The sequence below is a fragment of the Arachis ipaensis genome, chromosome B4, assembly GCF_059453495.1.
Source record: "Arachis ipaensis isolate K30076 ecotype BB chromosome B4, ASM5945349v1, whole genome shotgun sequence".
Lineage (NCBI taxonomy): Eukaryota > Viridiplantae > Streptophyta > Magnoliopsida > Fabales > Fabaceae > Arachis > Arachis ipaensis.
In genome coordinates this window covers 11,345,960-11,368,953 of record NC_142439.1, presented here as the reverse complement: position 1 = coordinate 11,368,953, position 22,994 = coordinate 11,345,960, and the positions used below count along the sequence as shown (strand labels likewise).

The following is a 22,994-nucleotide window of genomic DNA, read 5'->3' as shown; positions in this document are numbered from 1 at the left end:
ATCCTCAGACCATGTATGATAGTTCTGATGGTTGAGTACCTTACCAATGAGAGGAGCTCATGGACTCTCCCCCGGATGCAAGTAATACGGACTCATCGGATCCATCAACGAATTAAGATTCGCTCTCGTAGCCACGTTCTGTATCGCGTTGATTTGTGCAACCAATTGCGCTAAACTCTGTAAATCGATGCTTCCTAAATTCGCATTTTGTGAATTTGAGGAGTTCATTGGATCTGAGTTCATCATCTCGAGGATTCAAATCCGAACAAAATGTTCGAAAATGTTCCTATTTGAATCAAAAACGCATCCCTTCGATCACAACCTCAAGCTACTCTTGATTCCACGCTCACCGCACCATGTGAAAAAATCGGTGATCTGTGTCAAGAGAGAACAGAGGAGAAAGAGAGTTTGTGAGAGGAAATTCAAGAATGATTCATAAGAATGATGAACTACAAAGAACAAATATCTAAGTCACACCTTTCACACTATCTTAACTACTTGCTGACTAGGCAATTTCTTAACTAACTCTTTGAACCATAAAATTACACTACAAACTCCTCATATTAACACCCTGCACATACAGCGCACACAACTAACTCACTAATTGTCTAACTGTCAAGTATGTCAACAATATATTTAAAATGAGTTTAAAATGATATATTACTAATTATTAATACAAAATTTATCTAAAATATTTTTTATAATTAAAATTTAAAATATTTTTAAAATAATTTATAATTTAATATCAATAAAAATATTAAGATATTAGTATAATTTATCAACAAATTTATTTATATTATATTATATATATTGTTTGCATAATTGCATCTAACAAAAGTTCAAAATGAATAAATTCTTAAAGATTTAATTATCCTATTGGTCTCTATATTTTTATCGAATTTTTAATTAGATTTCTATATATATATTTTTTTAATTGAGTTCCTATATCATATCAAATATTATAATTAGGTATTTACTGTCACAAAAATATTAGAATCAACTAATATTCTATTAAACAAAATAAAATATTCATTCAAATGTTAGGTATATTTATTTTGTTTAACAGAATATTCTATTAATTTTAATATTTTTATCATGACATAAATTTAATTATAAAATTTAATATAATATAAAATATAAAATATACAAATTTAATTAAAAATTCAATAAACCTATAAAATTATGAGCATTGCAAAATTAATTTATGAGTATTATGAGTATTGCAAAATTAATTTGATAATTGTTGTACTAATTATTTATTATTTATGAGTATTGCAAAATTAATTTTTAAAAAATGACATTATTTGTTTAACTTATTCTTGTAGTTGAGAAATTATATTCATTACAAACAAAAATTTTTTGAACAAAATATGAGACCTGGCAGAGTTGGAGAGCAGAGAAAGAGAAAGAGAAAGAGAGAAAATTTGTGAGTAGTCAGGTTCCAATAATTTTTAATATTATACATATAATAGAGTTAATAATTTTTACAGTACTCATAAATAATTAGTGCAATAATATAAGTTTATTTATTTTATTAAATTAAATTAAATTATTAATTTAAATTATAATCATCTAAATTTTAAATTAAATATTTTTATAATTTAAAATTATTTGAATTAAATGGGATGAAATGAAAAAATAAAAATCAAACAAACATAACATCAATTCAATTATACACATCAATAAAATTTCAATTAAAATTTTTGTGCATATCTTGGGTACTACGGTTTATGTATGTATATCTCCTCTTCATAAATCGTAGAAGAGTACCACAATTTATGTTTATAGTACTCTCTTCATAAACCGTGAAAGAATATCACGATTTATGTGTTTAATGCTAAAACATAAAAGAATTCTACGAATTACATAAAATAATAATAAAATACAAAAATAATCAATTCTCAATTATTACAATTGCGTAAACATTTCTTCTATTTATTTCATTTAAATAAATTACCTAAAATATTCATTCAAATGATAAGTATATTTATTTTATTTATAAAAATATTTTATTAATTTTAATATTTTTATCATGACATAAATTTAATTATAAAATTTAATATAATATAAAATCTAAAATATACAAACTTAATTAAAAATTCGATAAATTTATAAAAATCCACGTAATAACTAAAGTAATTAAATCAAATCCCGTATCCCTTACATAGAAAAATCGAGATTACATTTGTTGGCTTATTACCAAAGTAAAGATGAGAAAACAAAAGATGTCATATGAAACGATACAAATGTAGCAAAAAAGTGGCATGCCACTTGTTCAAATCTGAATAATCAAATAATATCTTCGTATCTTCGTTTTCTTAATTGTGCAGCCGGTGGTAGAAATCACTGATTATGATTGACTCCATAATAATTCTGCCCACTACACAATCACCACAAGGTGTTGCCTCAATAATTGGAGGGAAAAACTACATAATTTTAATTAATGGCAGGTTTAGAGTAAATTACTAAAATATGTGTTTAATTAGGTTCTTTGAAAATATATTTAGCTTTTATTAAATCATTATATTTGAATAAAAATATAAAAATATTAAGATACTGAAAGATTTTTAAAAAAGTATAACAGATAGAGTGATATATATAATTGTCTTAGGATTAAAGTGGTATTTATTTAATTTTTTGTCCATATAAAAACTTAAAACTCGAGATAGTATATCAACACAATCTTTGAATGACTTCTTAAATATTTATCAAAATTATCTCAACTTTTTTCTCTGTATTTAATTTGCTTTTGGTCTTATAAACATTTACTAAATATCACATTACAAGTTCCCAGTGGCCAGAACCAGATTTTTAATATTAGAGGACCAAGTTCTTATAACTAATAACTAATGTTAAATTTATAATAATTTTAGTTTCAGTTTTTTTATTATAATGAAATTACTCTCAAAATATTTTTTAAGAGTATAACAATAAAAAATTTTAAATTTTTTATATATTAACACATTGAAAATGTAAAATATATTTAACGCATTTAAAATTTTTATGTATTTTTTAATATGTAGTTAAAAGTGTTTTTGGAAGAGGGGACCACAGTCCACAGCCTACGGCCCACCCTGCCTCCCCTTTGGTTCTGCCACTACAAATTTCCATTAATTAAAATGGGCATTATATTCTTGACCAAAAAAAAAGGGCATTATATTGATAACAGAAATTAAACTCTTATGCTTATAAAATACAAACTTTTTTTTGGGTCCTATAAAATATAAAATTGTTCTAAATAAACTTATTTTTAAGAAATAATAGTTAAAATAGTATTTGAAAAATTAAATAAATGCTCAAATATTTTAAATTGGTCTCTGAAAAATATAACTATAAATTAAATTAGTTCTTCTACTAATTAGATATTAACACCTATCATCAAATTAGCAAAATTATCAATTTAGTTCATTAATACATTTTTTAAAAATTAATTTAAGGCATTTAATTTTTAAAAATTCAATTGAGAACACAAATCTTTTTTAGACTATTTTAAATAGAACAGTCTTACATGACGAGTAAATACTATTATTTAAGTTAATATTTGACTAACAATAATTTACACTCATATTTACAAAAATTTATACATTAAAAACATATCATTTATATTTATATTTACTAAAATTTATACATATGAATTAATACAAATTTTATTCATATTTTTTAAAATTTACATATATAAATTAATAAAATATATTTGTTAAAAATAATTTAATATTTATACTGATTAAATAATAACCAAAATTATTAAAAACGCCTAGCCCAAGAATTTCTCTTTTAAATATCAATCATATTTTAAATCAAAATGGAAAATTTGCATCCAATGCATGTCTATGTATTTATTTTTGGTAATTGGATATATATTTAGATAGAGAAAATATGAGGAGCCAATAAATTTAGTATACAACATGTACAATAGGAATAAAATTGAAATTAACATCAAATAATAAATAAATAATTATTTTTAATAATTACCAAATTGAAATTTAAAATAAATAAAGATTTGCAATAGTTATGTAAATCCCAAAAACGACATTTTTTTCCTCCATCTGATGTGACTGCCTTCTCGCCCAGTCTCTTCCTCTCTTACTGGTGCCGCGTTGCTATAGACACCAGCCGCCGTCGTCCATAGCTCACACCGATGTGCGCACCACGAACGCCCAGCAGCACCGTTGTGCAGTTTGCATCGTTTTCTGCAGTCCCACATCCCGCCAGTCGTGCAGTCCCTCCCCCGCGCTGGCGGTTTCTCCTCTCAACATCGTCATTCGCGACGTATAGGGGACACACAAATGTGTTGTTTTCATACGTCCATCACACCTCGCAAGATCGTAAATGGAGACAGTCCCTTCGCACACGTTGCGTCCGTTGCGCAGTCCAAGACCGTCATGGCCGCTGCCGCCTTCAACGATGTCGCCTCCTCTTATATAGGTATAGGTCCAAGATCAATGTACGATAGCACAACAATAATTGTGCAAGCAATTAGTTTAATCCATGATGCTCCCTTTTTTTACATGCAAACGTAGCCCACTTCAAAAATGTCCCTGTCTTGCGCCACCGACTTAGCTTTCTTGGATTTTGCTTTCCTTACTTCTTCAAGGTATAGACATCAACGGACAAATTTAGATGTTGGATATTCAATTCACTAGGTATGTAGATGGTTATTTTAATTTTTAATTGGATGGTTGTTTGATGGCCAGTGAAAAAACTTCTAACGCCGGAGAGGTAGGATAATTGATGAGAATGGGATAGCAAATATTATAAGAGAGGATGTTTGGATAAATTCTATTAATAAATTAGAGTTGTGATGATTAATTTTTTAAAATAACTATTTGAATTTTTTTTATATATTGAACCAAATTTAAAATTTATTATACACATTGTCAAAATTTTTTGTTGTTTCTCTAACGGATTTCATTTAGATATCATACTAGACATGGTTTAAGAGATTACTAGGAGAATCACCCAAAAACAAAAGAAAAAGAAAAAAAAAAGACATGGTTTAGGAAAAAGAGCCTTAAAATTGATAAACTTTTGGGGTCCAAAAAGTGGGATAAGCACATCACATTGAAAAATCAAAGTGATTATGTTATGGCAGTGGGAGTGTGTGAGAGTGAGTGAGGGACAGTAGTGGGGTAGGTGGGCATCTAAGTCACGCAGTGTTTTACTTTGAACAAAGGAATCATTTCATTTTCTAAGACAAAAAAAAAAAAAAACTGAATGATATACACCATGCTTTTTAATTTTTACTTTTTTCCATGGACCTCACCTTAATGAGAGCACAAGAGAGATGATGTGAGCGGCAAGTATGAATAATTAGGGGACCATCGGAATGAGAAAGCACGTGGAATCATATACATTTTGACCCTCTTTGGTTTCGTGCTCACACCTTGTCTACTATATTTTTCATTCATTCATCTCAGATTCTCAGATCTCTTTCGAATTTCTCATAGGTTCTTGTTCTAGTTATAACTTTAATAACCAGTGCATGCATGGATTCATTCTCGGTTCTTTAAGTCTATGATATATATCTATGCACTATAGTTCTTCACTTTTCCTTATAATTCACTGTGATCGATCATGATTCACATTCGATTCGCTATTTATTTGTTATTAGGATAAATCACTCTTTTAAATTAGTTGACATTTAATATTACTCAATTGTCGTCCTGTTTTGACTTTCGTCCGAAATTATCTTTATAAAATCGATATAATTTAAACCGATTTAGTATATATTTATAGTAAATTGTTTTTTAAGTTAAATTGATTTATCCTTACTATATAAATCGTCTTAAGTTAAATTGATTTAATAGAAAAATGACCTTCGTTATAATTTAATCAAACCCATTTATGTAGCATTAGTATAAGGATTTTGTTAAATAGAATTTATATTATTACTTCTTTCTTTTAAAAAATTATTTTTTTAGTTTTAAAATTTATTGTAACGTTAACATAACTAAATAAAAGAATATTTAATATATTAATTATTAGATTTATTTAATTTGTACATATTAAGATTATAAATTAAATTCTTTTTGTTAAAAATATAAAAATCTAAATTTTTAACGTATTTATTTATATTTGTTATAAAAATAAATTTAGTAACTTTCAATAATAATAATCTTATTATGTTTTTTTTGAACACATGTTAACTAAATTTTTAATTTTTAATAAATATAAAATATCAAAGAGTCACTTAGTTCTTAAGAAAATTATAAAATATGTTTAATATAATGTTATTAAAGCTCTTTTTTCAATTTTTTATGTCAGCAATTAAAGTTAACAAATTAAAAAAAAATGAAAAGACAATTTTTATGAGCGCCTGAATTTATTTTCCTTTTCCTAATATGATTATATAAGTTATAACATCCATCTATAAGGATTATGAGTAATAGCTCAAATGGCATAGTCTTCCCATACTCAATTAAGAGGTTGCGGGTTCGAGTCTCTTATCTTTTGATAAAAAAAAAAGACTATGAAAAAAGAAATAGCATATATAATGAAAATTATTAAAATTACTTAAGTAAAGAGAAGATATTTTTTTTTTGGTGACTCAGTAAAGAGAAGATATGATTATATAATAGAAATATTATACTATGTAAATTAGTTTATCTTGATTTATATAAAACAATACCCTAGTAAATCGGCTTAACATAAATCGAATTACATTGAAAAATTATTTTTTTACTAAATTGGTTTGTTAGATTGATTTCTATAAGAACAATTTTGAAACAAAAGTCAAAACAGGATAATTGAGTAATTATGGATGCCAAGCAATTTAAAAAAGTGATTTATCCTTGTTATTATATCTAAAATGAACAAGATTATTGAAAGTATTTCAGACCAAAAGGAAAAGGAAATTACTACTTTAGTAAAGCTTCCAATTTCTTGAAAGTTGAAACTCATAGCACCAATTTAAACAGGATATTCCAACTATTGCTAATTTTTCTGGATTGGGTTTTCCCCTTCCAAAAGTGAAAATTCCAATAATGCATAACTATTCAAAAGTACACATGCAACCAAATTTATTCGGATAATTTTGATAGTTCAACGCTACATTTTATAATTAACACGCTATCTTGTTTAGAGGATCAAGAAATAGATCAGGGTAATAAGAGAGAATATTCATTGCATGTTCTGATGATAAGAAACATGCATTAATGTTAATAATAAATGCTATAACATAGGCAATTAGACATGTAGTAAAAGATTTCAGCAGAAAAATCTTTTTGTAGGTTGACATGTTTAGGTGCCTCTACATATAGGAACAAAATTGTAAACTTATTTATCTTCTATTTTCTTTTTTTGACGAGGCATGTATTTAAGAACTTAATTAAAATTGCTATGGAGCCCTCTTGTTATCATGCTCCAGAGTCCAAACTGCAGAGCAAGTTTTATGGAAGCTGTTTTGGATATGTATGATTGCTTGTACCACCATAGATTCCAATCTCAACTACTCAAAACGTTCTGCATTTATTCTCTTGCATTCATTCATTTATCTATAATATCTGAACAAGATTCGATTACTGGTATTGGTAAAAAGTACCACATCGTAGAGAACAAGAAGCAACGCTGAAGGCTGTTTAATATAAAAGGAACGTTTTTATGCTATACAACTCATACCTTTCTCGGCCTTTTGGCTAAGATCAAGTGTAGTATCTGTTCTTTTCAGTTTAATATCTGATATGTGGGCCATTGGCCCACACGATATTAAATTTATTTTTTGAGGGGGATGGGCCTCTACAGTAGCTTGCTACTGGGCTCATCGTGCGTCGCCTAGGCCTTACACTATAGCCTGGGCCTGGCGCACCCCAACCAATTTAGTCAAAAATCATTTTATATTTTGTTTGTTGGGCTTTTTGGTATTCCCTTTATTGTTTCAAAAATGAATTTTGTCCAAACAAAAATAATTTATCCTTACGTGGTATTCCTTTGTAATTTTGTCCGTGTGTGTTTACTTTAGTACCCTTCATTCTCTTCTTTCTTCATCACTATTTCATGCATCGTTGGTTATAAAAGTTTTTCATACATACATTTCAAAAAAACAAGCCAAAAATCTTTCACAGTTAATTTTTTTTTTTGTTTTCGCATTTATTTTTCCACACCATTTCATTATCCTTTTTCTTGGTATTCATCACTATTTCATCCATCATTTGCTCATTGTAATTTTTTTGTGTACATTGTAATCCTTTTTTATTTTGATAAAATTCGTTCCGATTCGTGCAATGAAACCGTTAGTAGCGATGCAAGCAACGATATTAGAACTTAGAAGATTGATGCATGTTCTCTTTTTTGTTATATATAATCTTTTTGTCTGTGTAATTATCTGTTTTTTCTTACATAATTATCTCTAGTAAATTAGTTGTGATTAAAAAATATAGTTGTAATGAAAAAGAATATTTCATATCTTTATAGGCTAGGAAATATATATGCTCTATAGCACATCCGAATCTTTCCTCTGTAGCACACCCATGCTTTCCAATATAGCACATCTATATTTCTTACAATGTGTTTATATATTTCCCAACATGATACATTCATATAAAGCGAAACCCTTGACTAAGATATTATTTTGCTATAGTTTTGATCCTTCGTTACATGTCTATTATTGAATTATCTATGCCGGTATAATAATAATAATATTTCAACTAAGCACATCCGAAGTCATATCACATCCAAATATGAATGTATACTTTTATTAGAAATAGAGAAGAGAAAAACCATGGTCAACTTCTTAAATAAATAAATAAATAAATAAATGATAAGATCCAAGTGCAAGACTGCTCCATAATTTAATCCCATTAAATAGGAAATATGTGGACAGTGAAGAATAATTAGAAAAAGCAACACAAGTTGCAATTGAAAAGTGTTCGGTAAGTCGGGTTATCGGATGGTTCGGGTGGTAGGATGTATGTGAAGATGGGTCTCTGTCTCGGTCTGGACGCTGGGAACGGTTCACGCTGGCTGTTGATCTGACGAGCTCTTGATGAAGTGAGGGGGGTGTCACCTGCAATGACACTCCGACGCCCAAGTCAGTAGAGTGTATAGGTGATGTGAGAATTTGGAGTAGGGTGACGTACCTTGAGGGAGGGGTAGGACCCTCCCCATATATACCATGTCAGGAGTGGGTCCCGCGAGGGCAGATCCACCTTTCTCGAAACTTCCCAATACAGCTGTAGTAGTGAGCTGTAAAGGACGCGTGTCCGAGTCGGTTGTTGAACGTCCCGGGCCCGCCCGTTTGGGTCGGGTGACCTATGGATCGGGTGACCTATGGATTGGGTCGGCCCGCATGACGTTTGGGCTGGGCCGTAACAGTGCCCCCAACACGCCAGCAATGATCGTGAGTGCCGTTGGTGGCGTGTAATGTTCTCTCTTGTGCGTTGTCATTTGGTCGGTCGCTCGTGGAGAGGACGTGCCTCTTGCGTGCGTGTCTGTTTGTTACTGGGGATAACCTTTCGTTGCCTCGTTCTTCGCGTCAGGCATTTAATGCTTATAGTGAGTTGTTTCAAAACCCTGCTTATATTTGTGAGTAGCTTTAACTTGCGTTTCTTGCGTTACTGTTGCTTTGATTTGTTATGCCGATTTCACGACTAACGGGTTTCACTATTTTGTTGCAGTGGGGATGTCTGCCGAAGTGACCGGTCTTGAAAATTTATTCAATACCTTCCTTGCTGGTGACAGCGATGAGGAGCAGGCCAACGAGACCCAGGAAGCTCCACCTGAAAATAACGAGAATCAGGTGGTGCCTCCCCCCAATGCCGCCGAGGTGCCAGCCCAAAATGCTGACGGGGCGCTTGTCTCTCCCGTCCGAGACGAGGCGGTCGGCACTGGCGAGGACTCGACTTCCAGTCCACAATTTGAGGAGGATGATGTGAAGGTCATAAGCAACCCAAAGAGGAAGAGGTCGTCCTCCAGCCCTGAAGGAGCTCTCACTGTGATGGAGAGGAACTTCGATGCCGGAAACTTTATAGACTCCCAGTTGCTTCCTGGCACGGAGGAATATTTCCATGGCTCCGACCTCCCTGGGCAGGCGAGGTGGATGTACCGTTCTCTCTTTCGCGGCGCCGCCATAGCAAGGAAGGCCGAGTTTGCCCTGTCGGGAATGCAGTCAGTGCAGAGGAAACTCGAGGCTTCTGTTCAAGCTAATAATAAATTCAAGGTCGAAGTGGAAACACTTCGGGAGCAGCTGTCTAGCGCCGATAAGAAACTCAAAGCTGCCGAGGAGAAGGCCATAGTTGCAGAGGAAAATTGAAGATTTCTGATACAATCGTTTCCCGGCTAACCGAGCGGGAGTTGACTTTGGAGAGCCAGCTTAATGCTGCTCAGGGTCGGGTGGCTGCTTTGGAGAAGGAACGCGACGAGGCCGCCTCGTCGGCTAAGACTGCTCAATCCAAAGCTGAAGAATTTAAGAAGAAGTACAAAGAGACCATGAAACAGAGGAAGAGCGCTATACTGATGACTGAAGAGGCCCTTATAGCCCAAGTGAAGCTCGTGGCCCCTGACTTCGACACGTCGGCAATCGGGGTCTTTAAAACCATCAAGGATGGCAAGATTGTCGATATGCCGAAGAAGTGATCTCTGTACTCTTATATGAATCTTGTAATTTTTTGTTTTTGTGGACCTTGTCGCGTAGTTTGATGAACTTTGTCGTTGCGCATGTTGGATCTTGTAACTTTAAACTACTTTAGTAGTCGCTCGGTCGGCTTACTAATACTGTTCTTCCCCGTTTACTTGGTAGTGTATTTTCGTTCTATTTTATTACCGTTTTGTTGGTATTGGCTTGTCGCTTGCATTTGTTTACCGTTGCGTTGGTAATTTGACGAAGTCAAGTCGTGGCTTTATTATTGCTATAGCCGTTTGTTATGGTGTTAATTTGGTTGGTTTCCGGGGTGATCAGTCCCGGAATACCGTATCGTTCCCTCGTTTAGCACGTATCATAAGAAATTCGTTGTTATGGGATGTATAAAAGGGAAAAAGTAAACTTAGCATTAATCGGCAGTTGAACAAATCTATGGCAGTAATAAGTATTTGACGGAAGTAAATTATTTAATGATAAAGCGAAACCCGGGTCTTACTGAGCTGGCCAGGTCGCCTATTCGGCGTGCTTGGACTAAGAACAAAATTTTCTTAAGTTACCCGCATTCCACGTTCTCGGGACTTCCTTGCCGTCGAGTCTTTCCAACTTGTAGGCACCCTTACCAATCACCTTTTTGACCCTGTAAGGGCTTTCCCAGTTAGCCGTCAGCTTACCTTCCCCCTGAGTCGGCAGCCCGATGTCGTTGCGCCGCAGGACCAAGTCATTTTGTTCGAATTCTCTCCTGAGTATTTTGGCGTTGTAGCGCAGGGCCATTCTTTGCTTCAGCGCTGCTTCCGACAAATGGACCATTTCTCTAGCCTCGTCTACTAGGTCTTTTTCTACAGCTTCCTCTACTCCTCCCAGAAGTAACCGTGGGCTCGGCTCGCCGACCTCTACAGGTATCATAGCATCCACCCCGTATGTCAGGCGGAATGGGGTTTCTCCTGTGGACGATTGCTGGGTTGTGCGGTAGGACCAGAGGACTGAGGCGAGTTCGTCAGCTCATGCTCGCTTTTTCTTATCAAGCCGCTTTTTGAGGCCTAGCAAGATGACATTATTCGCGGCCTCAACTAGGCCGTTCATCTGGGGGTGTTCCACGGATGAGAAATTTTGCTTTATGCCCAAACCGGCAAGGAACTCTACGAACTTCTTATCAGTGAACTGCGTCCCGTTATCAGAGATAACGACCTCATGGATGCCGAATCGAGTTACCACTTGTCTCCACATAAACTTTCGACAATTGGATGAGGATATGCTGGCCAGTGGCTCAGCCTCTATCCACTTGGTATAGTAGTCGATAGCAACTATAAGGTACTTGACTTGCCCTGGGCCGACCGGGAAGGGTCCCAGGAGGTCGACTCCCCAATGTGAGAAAGGTAGGGAAGACGTTAATAGACTTAGCTCGGTTGCCGGCGCCCTGTGGAAATTGGCGTTCTCCTAGCACTTGACGCATTTTCTTACGAATTCTTTGGAGTCCTTCATCATCGATGGCCAGTAATAACCAGCTATGATGAGCTTTCTTGCTAGGGCTTTGCCCCCGATGTGGTGACCGAATCACCTCTCTGAGCACATAGTCCGTTTAGTCGGGATGCAGGCATTTCAACAAGGGTTGGCTGAGTTCCTTCTTAAACGACTGACCTTGTATGATCGCATATTTGGCCGCCTCCCTTCTCAACGCTTTGGCCGACTTCTCGTCATCAGGGAGCTTGCCGCTTTCCAAGAAGTCAGTGATTGGATCCATCCAAGAGGGATCTACCTTTGTCAAGTGGAGGGTGGCCGCTGGTTCTTTTATCAAACCCTGAATGAGAGACCGGTTGCCGGCCCCTGGTTTTGTGCTTGCTAGCTTGGACAGGAGGTCTGCCCGTGCGTTCCTTTCTCTCGAAACGTGTTGGATCGTGACCTCCTCGAATTGTTTGCTCAACTCTTTGACCATCTCCAGATACTTCTGTAACAGTGAGTCTCTGGCTTGGTAGGTCCCATTGACCTGATAAGTAACGACCTGTGTAACACCCCAATTACCCTAAGCTTTACCTCTAGCCGTAAAGCAAAGGTTAATCAAAGATTACGACAGTTTTAAGACTTATACATATATATATATATATATATATATATATATATATATATATATATATATATATATATATATATATATATATATATAATTTAGAAGCCTGATGGAGGATATAACTCAAACACAGGATTTAAAAGTGCAAAGCGAACTAACGAAGCATCCAACTTAAAACTCAAGAAACAGATGTGATATGAACAAAGATAATAGTATAATAGTGTAACATCATAAGAAACTAGCCATGACTCGCGGAGTTTAAGCCGGCTAGCCAAACGTACAGATAAGAGGAAACTGAAGTTTAAAAAATGGCTTATACAAGTTTTGTTCTCTCTCAAATACAGGCCTCTAGGCCGAAACAAAAATACAAAAGCGAGAGACAAATACAAAACAAACCAAAAAGACTCCAAAGGGTATCCGGATCCTCCGCTCCTGTCACCAACCAAACAACTCACCGAGGTGGGTTGCGACCTGCATCTGAAAAACAACAACAAAGTATGGAATGAGAACTGAAGGTTCTCAATATGGTAACAGTGCCCAATGATGTAAGATGTAAGGCCCCGCGACGCCGAAGGCAATCCTAGAACTTCACATCACATACTGATATTCAAGCTTAGAACAAAATAAATAGATAACCTAAACCATAAACCATTAACAGGGTTATCTAAACTTAGGGAATTTCTAACTAATACTAATTACACCGCTGTGTTCCACAGCCCTCGCCAAACTAATCCTCTGTGCGATCCCCTCGCCACCGCCTTCCTAACCTCCTCAGCACCAGACAATCACAGATAATGCAAGCAAGTAATACACAGGTAATATTCATGTATAGCAAGTAATTCAAGAAGCAAGTAGGCATATTATAGATTTAGGCAAACCCAAATAGTCAAAGCATTCAAGCAAATAAGAGATGCATATGATAAATGCCTATCCTATTGGCTCGTGATATCACTTGTCGGTCCGTAAATGCCAACCCGACACATCCTCCCGGATGTAGCCTTTTCTGCCACACCAAGGATATAGTGCCCTGCACACTCATGCAGCAGCGAATCTGCTACGTCAGAGATATAGTGTCCTGCACACTCATGTAGTAGGGAGTCTACTACGCCAGGGATATAGGCCCCGCACACTTCCTGCAGCAAAGAAGGAACTAACCACAACAAATCATGCAGCAGAACAATCTGTCATGCCAGGGATATAGGCCCCGCACACTCTCAACAACATATGCTCATGCAGCAGAGGAATCTGCTACGCCAGGGATATAGGCCCTGCACTCTCATATATTCCAACAATTCATCATTACAACTCCGAGTCCTTGACTCATCTCAACCACTATCCATCGACCTCAAATCATCACCAGTCATCACCATTTCTCATCTCAAATCACTTTCAACAACATCTACTCATGCAGCAGAGGAGTCTGCTACGCCAGGGATATAGGCCCTGCACACTTTCCTTCCATATCCACCAAGCTCATAATAACCATCATCAGTTCTTAATTCCATTCCGAGCTCATTAGTTCATCATTTTCTCAATTTCAATCTCAATCCTTAATACCATACTATCAACATCAATATAGCTATTTATCAATCATTCCAATTCATCAATTATCATACTTTATCCTAACTTCATAACTCACATCATTCATCAACAATCCCAACACTCACCTTCAATTACCAACAATATCAATATTTACTATCAATCATCAACCATCTCAACAAATCCTCATAACAACAATAAATCACACATTCCTCATCATCCAATATCTCAATTTATCAACTCTTAAACAATCATCTCCACTTACCAACAACATCATTATGCATTCATAATCATCAACCATTTCACAAACCTCCATCAATAACAATAAGTCTCCCATTCATCATCCACCTTCATAATAATTAAAATACCAATAATCATCATCAAATTATATAATCATTAATATTCTTTATCCCAAACCACCACAACATTTTACATTAACTCTTTACCTTAGATTTCCATAACCCTCATTATCCACCAATATAACTAATCACCATAAATACTCATCAATATCCATAATTCCCAACAATCACCATCAACCACACTAATCCAATATAGCCAACAATTACATCAATTCACATATAATTATTTATGCACCAATATTATTCAATCCTATCTTAGGGTCAACTAGCCTAAGTGTCCATAAACATTACATATTACATAAAGAAAACCGAAACCATACCTTGGCCGATTCCTAAATGCTCCAAACACCAAAACAAAACCACCAAACTTGATCTAAAGCCTCAACCAACACCAACAAACACCAAGGCTCACACTAACAACACATATATCATCAAAATCAAAACCTAGAAACCACAAAACAACCAACCAAGAGGGTTTAGTAAAACCTTACCTTATCTAATGTGATTAGGGGTAAAATTCATCAATTACCCGCTACTAGAGATCACCTAAACAAGCAAAACCACAAAATCTACTCAAAACTCATAGCCAAAATCGCGCAGAAAGTTAGGGCTGGAAACTGGGAAATGAAACGCGATTTCTTATCAGCTTTGCTTAGATAGAAACGTAGAGCTCGACAAGAGCTTCGCGTGGCCACAAACGGCTCGTCAATCGGAGCTCCGGATCAAAAGTTATGGCTTCCGAAAGGTGGAGGTGAATAGTGCTCTTTCTCTCTTCTCCTCTCTTCACTCTATCAGAACTCTCTCTCTCTTTCTCTCTTTGTGATGAAATGAGCTTCTTTGGCTCATTTACTCACTCATATATGTTGGGCCTTGGGTCCGGTTTAGACCCGGTCCAACTCGTTAGCGTTTTTGGTCCGTTTAGCTCACTTTGGGCCAAAACCTTTAAGATTAGTATCTGGTTTTCGATTCTAAATTATTTTTCTCATTTCAAAATAATAAATCAATTTTCTAAATATTATTTTCTAAAATACGCAGTACTGGACAGACTAGAGCCGGTACTGCTGACTCAAGCGCCAGTACGCATTTTTACAAAAACTTTTAGAAAAAGATACATTTTCTAACTCAGAAAAATTCACTGAAATCAAATTTCACATTTTTATTTTCAAATTGAAACTTCTAAATTTTGAATCTATTCCGAACACTAAAATTATTTTATTAAAACGGTTTTACGTGAAAACGCGGGTTCTTACAACCTGCGAGTCACTGCACACTTCTAGCCTTGTGGCTCCGACTTCCCTAGTCAGGATTAAGCAACTCAGAAGGGCCTCGTACTCCGCTTGATTGTTTGACACCAGAAACTCGAATTTGATCGACTGTTCGTATATGACTCTAGCTGGGCTTTCCAAGATGATCCCGGCATCTCCGAACGTTTGGTTGGAGGCCCCGTCTACGTGGAGCTTCCACCGTATGCTCGTTGTCTCGGTTGGGTCCCCCGTTATTTCCACCAAGAAGTCGGCCATGGCCTGCGCCTTAATCGCATGCCTGGGTTCATACTGCAAGTCGTACTGTGATAGCTCGATAGCCCAAGTCATCATTCTTCCCGCTAAGTCGGGTTTCTGGAGTACTTGGTGGATTCCCTGGTCTGTCCTCACGACCACTTGATGACCTTGGAAGTACTGTCGCAATCTACGGGAAGAGGTCAGGAGTGCAAGTGCCAACTTCTCTAATTTGCTATATCTCAATTCTGCTCCTTGTAGTGCTTTGCTCACAAAGTAAATTGGTTGTTGGATTTTCCCTTCTTCTCGCACTAAAATCGCCGCCGTCGCTTCATCCGTTACAGCCAAGTACAGGTATAGTGGTTTTCCGACCTTGGGCTTCCCGAGAACAGGTGGTGTTGCAAGGATCTCTTTGAAATGCTTGAATTCTTCTTCACACGCCGGGGTCCATTCGAATGCTATCCCCTTCCTCATCAAGTTGAAAAATGGCAGGGCTTTCGCAGCCGACACCCCGAGGAAGCGGGACAGTGCGGTGAGCCTTCCTGATAACCTCTGAACGTCCTTGACGCAGCCCGGACTCTTCATTTGGAGTATTGCTTGACACTTTTCAGGGTTGGCCTCCACCCCTCTCTGGGTTATCATAAACCCCAAAAACTTTCCTGCTTCCATGGCAAAGGCACACTTACGCGGGTTGAGTCTCATGCCGTATTGTCGGAGAGAAGCGAACACATTTCTTAGGTCGCTTAAGAGGTCCTTAGGTCGGGTGGTCTTTGCAAGGATATCATCCACGTATACTTCCACTGTTTTGCCTATGAGGTCGCTGAATATCTTGTTCATTAACCTTTGGTATGTGGCGCCAACGTTCTTCAGGCCGAACGGCATTACCTTGTAGCAGTATATTCCCCACGGCATTATGAACGCTGTTTTCTCTTCGTCTGGCCGGTGCATCGGTATCTAATTGTAGCCAGAATAAGCATTCATAAAGCTCAGATACCGATATCCCGCCGCCGCGTCGACGAGCGCATCAATGTTCGGTAAGGGGTAGCAGTCCTTGGGACATGCTTTGTTAAGATCGGAGTAATCCACGCACATCCTCCAATTTCCATTGTGCTTTCTTACTAGAACTACGTTCGACAGCTAGGTCGAGTAGTCGAGTTCCCGGATAAATCCCGCTTTGAGGAGGTTGGCCGTCTGCCTGGCCACCTCCTCTGCTCTCGTGACATTTTTCTTGTCCTCTGAGCCACCGGTTTGGCCTCTGCCTTGACGGCCAAGTGATGCGACATGAGCTGGGGGTCTATCCCCGGCATGTCAGCTGGCGTCCAAGCAAATAGGTTGCCGTTAGTCCTGATCATTTCCATTAGAGGTTCCTTCAGGTTGTGTGGGAGGTTTCTGTTCACGAAGGTGAACTTCTCGTCTGAATCGCCGACCCTGAACTTTTCAAGATCTCCTTTTGGTTCCGGTCTGGGTTTGTCATCGACCCTGGCGTCTAGGTCGGCAAGAAAGACACCGGATGCTCCTTTAGATTTCTTTCTCAGGGAGAGGCTGGCGTTGTCGTATGCGACTGCCATCTCTAGGTCCCTCTGATGGTCCCAACTGATCCATCATCAGCTACAAACTTCATTAGCAATAGCTTGGTAGAGATCACTGTCCCAAATTCGTTGATGGTCTTCCTCCCCAGGATGAGGTTGTAGGCCGTCGAGTCTCTTAAGACCACAAACTCTGCCATTAGCGACCTCTTCCCCATGCCTCGCCTATGGAGACCGGGAGGAAAATTACGCCGTCTGGCTTGATGAAGTTATCACCTAGGCCTACCACGCCGTGCTGGTGACCTCGGAGGTCGGCGTCTCGTAAGCCCAGGGCGTCAAAAACATTGCGAAACATGATATTGGAACCAGCTTCTGTGTCCACCAAGATCTGCTTTACTAGGCCGGTGCCCACCCTGGCCGTGATCACCATCGGCGGACTCTCCGCCACCTCATCGAACCATTGATCCTCGGGACCGAAAGATATCAAGGGCAACCTGCGAGAGGTCGGTGCAGGGCCAGAGGACATAGCTAGAACCTTGGTGTCCTTTTTACTAGCCGACTTCGACCTGGGAGGGACATCCCTTCCAACCACCACATTCACCACAGTGAGGGCACGCTCCGCGTCCTCCTCGGGTTCCTGTCTCTGCTTTACGGCGCGGCTTTTGTCCTCGGTTGACCGGTCCCTCCTCCTAGGTTCCCTTATTAGGTGGGCGAACTCGGCCAGCTTTCCTTCCCGGATGGCTTGCTCCAGGGCGTCCTTCAGGTCGAAGTAGTCTTGGGTCTTGTGGCCATATCCCTTGTGATAATCACAATAAAGGTTTTTATTTCCTCCCGTCCTGTCCCTGAGTTGTCGGGGCTTCGACAAGATGCCCTTGTCGGCAATTTACTGATAAACCTCGACGATTGGAGCCGCTAGGGGGGTGTAGTTGGTGAACTTCCCAACACGGGGAAAGGGTTTGAAAGTCTTGGCCGTTCCTCCGTCTCTAGAATGTTCTTTGGACCTCTCACTGCCACCGGATGGGCGGGCACTAGGGTATGCGGGCTACCATTTATTGGCTGCCACGACCTGACTTACCTCTTCATCATTAATGTATTCCCTGGCTACGTTCTGAATTTCCTGCATTGTCCAGATGGGCTTGGTGGTGAGGTGTTTTCGGAAATCCTCATTTAGCAAACCATTGGTCAAGCATAAGCTGGCCACCGAATCAGTTAAGTCGTTTATCTCGAGGCACTCATCGTTGAATCTGTCCAAGTATTTTCTGGTCGGCTCGCCGTTTCGCTGCGTCACCCCTAGCAGGCTAATCGGGTGTTTTGCTTTGGCGATGCGCGTGGTGAACTGGGCCAAGAAAGAACGACTGATATCGGCAAACGTGGTTATGGATCCCTGGGGGAGGGCGTTAAACCAACGAATCACCGGCCCAGCTAAGGTTACCGGGAAAGCTCGGCATCTCACTTTGTTACCTACCCCTTCCAAGTTCATCATGGCCTCGAAGGACGTTAGATGTTCCTGGGGATCTTGGGTACCGTCGTACCTCATATCTGTCGGTTTGTCAAAGTGCTTTGGTAGTCGTACTCCAAGGATCGAGTGGTGAAAAGGGTTTGCCCCCATGACCACCGGTTGCCTTTCCCGATGTTCTCTGTTAGGTCGGCCGCTCCTCGTCCTTTCTCGGCGGTGTACTTGAGGTGGTCGGTTTCTTCTTCTTCGTTCTCTGTCGCTTTCCCAGTCTTCTTCTTCGGTGTCTCTCGTTGGCGATCTGTTGTAGACCAACGGGTCTCGCCTTCTCCTTGGCACCTCTCTGCTCTCCTGGCTTTGTGATTATGTCTGGGGGCTCGAGGTGCGCCTGGAGCGACTCCTCCGGAGACTCCTTTCTCCCCTTGGAGTGGATCGGGAAGGCTCCTGGCTAGGAGTGGGCTGACGACTTTCACGTTTGGCTTCTTCTCGCTCCAAGTTCTGCACCCTGTAGTGCAGCTCTTGTATTATCCTGGCGCTGTCGCTGTCAGTCCCTCCAAAGGGTCGTCCCTCTGTGTGTTGCGGGGGAGATCTGCTGCCTTCGCGAATGGTGGCTCCGGCGGCTACCCCACTTCCTCGGGGATCTATCCCCTCCCCGCGGGTTTCGGCTCCACTGTCGGCTGCGCCAGAAACCAAAACAAAATCCATGTTGGGGAGAGTCCCCATAGACGGCGCCAATGTTCGGTAAGTCGGGTTACCGGACGATTCGGGTGGTAGGATGTGTGTGAAGATGGGTCTCTGTCTCGATCTGGGCGCTGGAAACGGTTCGCGCTGGCTGCCGATCTGACGAGCTCTTGATGAAGTGAAGGGGGTGTCACCTGCAATGCCACTCCGACGCACAAGTCAGCAGAGTGTATAGGTGATGTGAGAATTTGGAGTAGGGTGACGTACCTTGGAGGAGGGGTAGGACCCTTCCCATATATACCATGTCATGAGTGGGTCCCGCGAGGGCAGACCCACCTTCCTTGAAACTTCCCAATACAGTTGTAGTAGTGAGTTATAAAGAACGCGTGTCCAAATCGGTTGTTGAACGTCCCGTGCCCGCCCGTTTGGATCGGGTGACCTATGGATTGGGTCGGCCCACATGATGTTTGGGTTGGACCGTAACAAAAAACAACACAAAATATCTAATTCCTAGATTTTTCTTTTGAAAAATAAAAATTATGGGATAAAATTTTTGTGGCTTGGAATTTTTATTTTTAAATTTGTTTTGGGGGTGTGATGTTGGGATTTTTTAGTTTATGGATGAAAATTTTCTTCCACAAAATAGGACACTTATCTAATATTTTTTAATATGCAAATTTTTTGTATGCGGCTGTCTTAATTAAAAATAGAAAATATTTTTTTGTTATACTTAGATATACTTAAATAATACATATATTAACGTGTCCAATATTCATCATTTAAATTCTTGAAATTAATTTGGAAATAGTATATGTTTATTAGTACAAAATATAATTTTAAATGTTTTATATAATTTATTTAAAAAATAATTTATTTTTAATAAATATATTATATTATCTTGTCTCAAAAAAATGTAGTTTTTTTCAAGTCTCACAGTATCTTCTAAGTCGTTCCATTTAATGGCTGCCCAATGAAGCTAATATGTGCGTATCCCGGTTTAGAATGATCTTGTTGGCCTCAAATGCATTTTTTGGGCAGTGCCAGTTGCATCTTTTATAAACCGAAATGATGTTGCCGTCCAATTTACTAAAAGTATGCAAAAAATGACCAAGTCACCACTAAGATAGTAGATTCCTATCGCAAACAAGTCCAACAATAAGTATCCAGCGGAATTGGGCCTCTAAATTTCGCCACTTGTCCCCTTCATCATTCACATCACCATTAAATATGACATTTAATGTGTACAATTATAGTTACTATATATATAATTACTAGAATACTCAAAAGTCCTAAATATTGCTAAATTATATTTTTTTTATAAATTATGTATGACGAAATATTTTAAAAAAAATTATATGCTAATTTTTTTATATTTCCATATATCTGCAGTAAAGATAATTTTTCATCCTATATTTTTTGTTATTAAGTTATAACCTCAACTCAAAATAAAAAAAAAATTTACTTTTGATTAATTAAAATTTTTTTTTGATATTGTCATTAAAGATAAATAATCAATCAAAACCAATCAAGTCAAAACGAAACACTAAGAAACCTGCATTAACAAAAAAGCAAGGACTAAAAGATTAAACTGCTAAAAGATTAATCCTTCATCCTATTTTTTTTTATTGGAGTCTAATTCATTCTGCTATAGCCTATCCTCTTTATGTTGCCAATTGGATCTTTTCATGTTATTACAACAGAAAGAAAATATATTTTATAAATTAGTGTAAAACTCGCGCTATATGCGAGTCAAATATTAATCCATTGTAAGAATTACTAAACTTACAATGAGATTTTCACATATACCAATTTTAAAATCACAATTAAACCATCTCATCGAAGCATCACATAATTAAGCTTCAGATAAAAAACAAATTACTTTATGTTTATTAAAATTTTTATAAAAATAACATAAACTTTTTAAATATGATAATCAAACACTTCAATTACCCCAAACAAAAAGAAAAAAGAAAACATCTTAATTTAAATCGTACCTGGGATAAAATCTTATATCTGGTGACCAAGCCACACCAAAGTTTGTGCACTTTCCTGCTTCAAGCATGTTAGATATCCTTGCACGACCTTTTCTGTCATACTCAATAGTTGAATTCTTATCAGAATCTGAAAAGAAAAAGCAATCCTCAAATTCAAACACACAAAACATAAATTTCAGTAACCTGATTAAAAGATTTTGCTAACAGAAGACTGAATAAATTAAAATACTAATAATACCACACTATTAAAATATGGTGCCAGAACGCTTATTGAAACATTACACTGGAGCTTGGCGTGTCTTCTGCTTGCATCCCGAACCCTAACTACATTTTCTGTAATTTTTTTAAAAAAGAAAAAAATAATAAATTTTTGCTTTTAAAGAAAAAAAGTTATCTATGCCACACCACCGACGACAGGATCTCGGAGCTTTTCAGTTTTTTTTACTAGAGTCGTCAACTTGTTGCCAACCGCTCCTTCTTTATTGATAGTAGTAATACCACCCAACGTGTCACTATTCTTTCTCGTTACAGCTGCATCAACAGCCACTGTCACCTCTGATTTATTGTTCTTCATCTTTACTACTCGCTGGAAAAAGATTCAGAACTTCTGCTATCATCTTTTTTTTTCTTCGTCAGATGCTCTCCTAACCCGCAACACTAATCACCGTCATTCTCTATTTTCTATGCCAATTATTGATTCCATCACCAATGAGTTCTTTCTTTTTTATTAGCGATATCTCTATATTTTAAACCTTTTAAATTGATATACAAAGAGAAAGAATCCGAAAAAAAAAGAATAAAAGAAAGAAAAACAGAAAATCAAGGATAAAATTAAATAATAGAACCCTCAGTTTAAATTTATTCACTCAGCTTTGATTTAAAATGTTCATTCAAATTTTGTATTTGAATTCTAACCCCAAAAGAGAAATAAGCCGCTCATAGCCAAAATGGCAAAATCTCCTTCTCAATCTCTATGCATTGAAGTTTCTATTACTTTGCGTCACGAAGTAACTTTTTTTATGGCAGCTATAATGACTATTTTCCTCATTCACCTTTCAATGTTTAGATTTTACCCTTTCAAATGATAATGTAATTTCACTTACTGATGATATATGTAATATGTGTCATTTAAACAGCCATAACACTTGTCGTTTAAGTGGCCATAACACTTACCGATTACCTAACCATTTATTATTCTCTTATTATATATTAATAACTATTAAAATTTTTAATTTAATTTTTTATATTATTTTTAAATTTAATTTTAATACATTAAAAATATAAAAAAATTTATACCATCATTTAATTAGA

At 37.3% G+C, this 22,994-nt stretch overlaps 1 long non-coding RNA gene and 1 other non-coding gene across 3 annotated transcripts; one reads left to right on the top strand and one right to left on the bottom strand.

The window, feature by feature from the left end:
• The first annotated feature begins 7,613 nt into the window (after window positions 1-7,613).
• LOC148566664 (U2 spliceosomal RNA) lies at window positions 7,614-7,809 on the top strand. The gene has a single exon (XR_015882147.1). It is a non-coding gene; the product is annotated as a U2 spliceosomal RNA (small nuclear RNA).
• Window positions 7,810-12,910: 5,101 nt separating this feature from the next.
• On the bottom strand, window positions 12,911-22,379 carry LOC148566663 (uncharacterized). 2 transcript variants are annotated; one of them, XR_015880546.1, is made up of 3 exons: window positions 21,922-22,379; window positions 21,684-21,810; window positions 12,911-13,112 (listed from the first exon to the last, which is right to left on the bottom strand). It is a non-coding gene; the product is annotated as an uncharacterized LOC148566663 (long non-coding RNA). The 2 variants fall into 2 exon arrangements; XR_015880545.1 differs by having other exon boundaries at window positions 21,966-22,379.
• Between the last annotated feature and the right edge of the window lie 615 nt (window positions 22,380-22,994).